Source organism: Charadrius vociferus, unplaced genomic scaffold (assembly GCF_000708025.1).
Source record: "Charadrius vociferus isolate BGI_N301 unplaced genomic scaffold, ASM70802v2 scaffold2933, whole genome shotgun sequence".
NCBI classification, from domain to species: domain Eukaryota; kingdom Metazoa; phylum Chordata; class Aves; order Charadriiformes; family Charadriidae; genus Charadrius; species Charadrius vociferus.
Genome location: NW_009647801.1, coordinates 5,401 through 6,042, shown reverse-complemented (window position 1 = coordinate 6,042; position 642 = coordinate 5,401).

Below are 642 nucleotides of genomic sequence, written 5' to 3'. Positions count from 1 at the left end.
CCCGCAGCCGCAGGGGTCTCACCTGGCGGGGTCGGTGCTGGGCAGCATTGCTGCCCACCCCGCTGCTGCGGCGGGACAGGGGCGCCCGTGATGATTCGGGGAGCCCCAGGGAGAGCTTGGCTACCGCTGGTGGCTCCTCAGTGGTGGCAGGGGACAGGTGGCCCCGTGTCGCCCCTGGCCATGAGAGGTCCTCGGAGGGCAGCGGCACGGCTTTCCTCTCTGGGGGGTGCCTGCGGGGAGAGGACGGAGCATGAGCGATGGGGCAGAGCAACCCCAAACCTGGGGAAATGCCCTGGTGCAGCCAGCGATCCCATGGAGGCTGTTAACTCTGAAGCCTATCAATGCCGATGATGGAAAAGCTGAGACTTGACATAAAATCTCTCACTCGCCCTGCCTGGGGGACTTGTCCTCCCTCAGCACTTACAAGGGGGAGGTCTCGAGGTCGGCCTGCTCTTCTAGTGACCGTGTCCTGCAGGGAACCTCGCTGGGGCCACTGTCCCCTGCTGCAGGTCCATCTGCCTCCTCTTGGGACCCGCTCTCTGCCAGGCTCAGCTGCTCCAGGCTCAGCGACTCCGGCAAGGACTTGAAGTGCTTATACCTGGGTGGGGACCCACAAGAGTTGGTATTTTTTGGGGAGCTGCT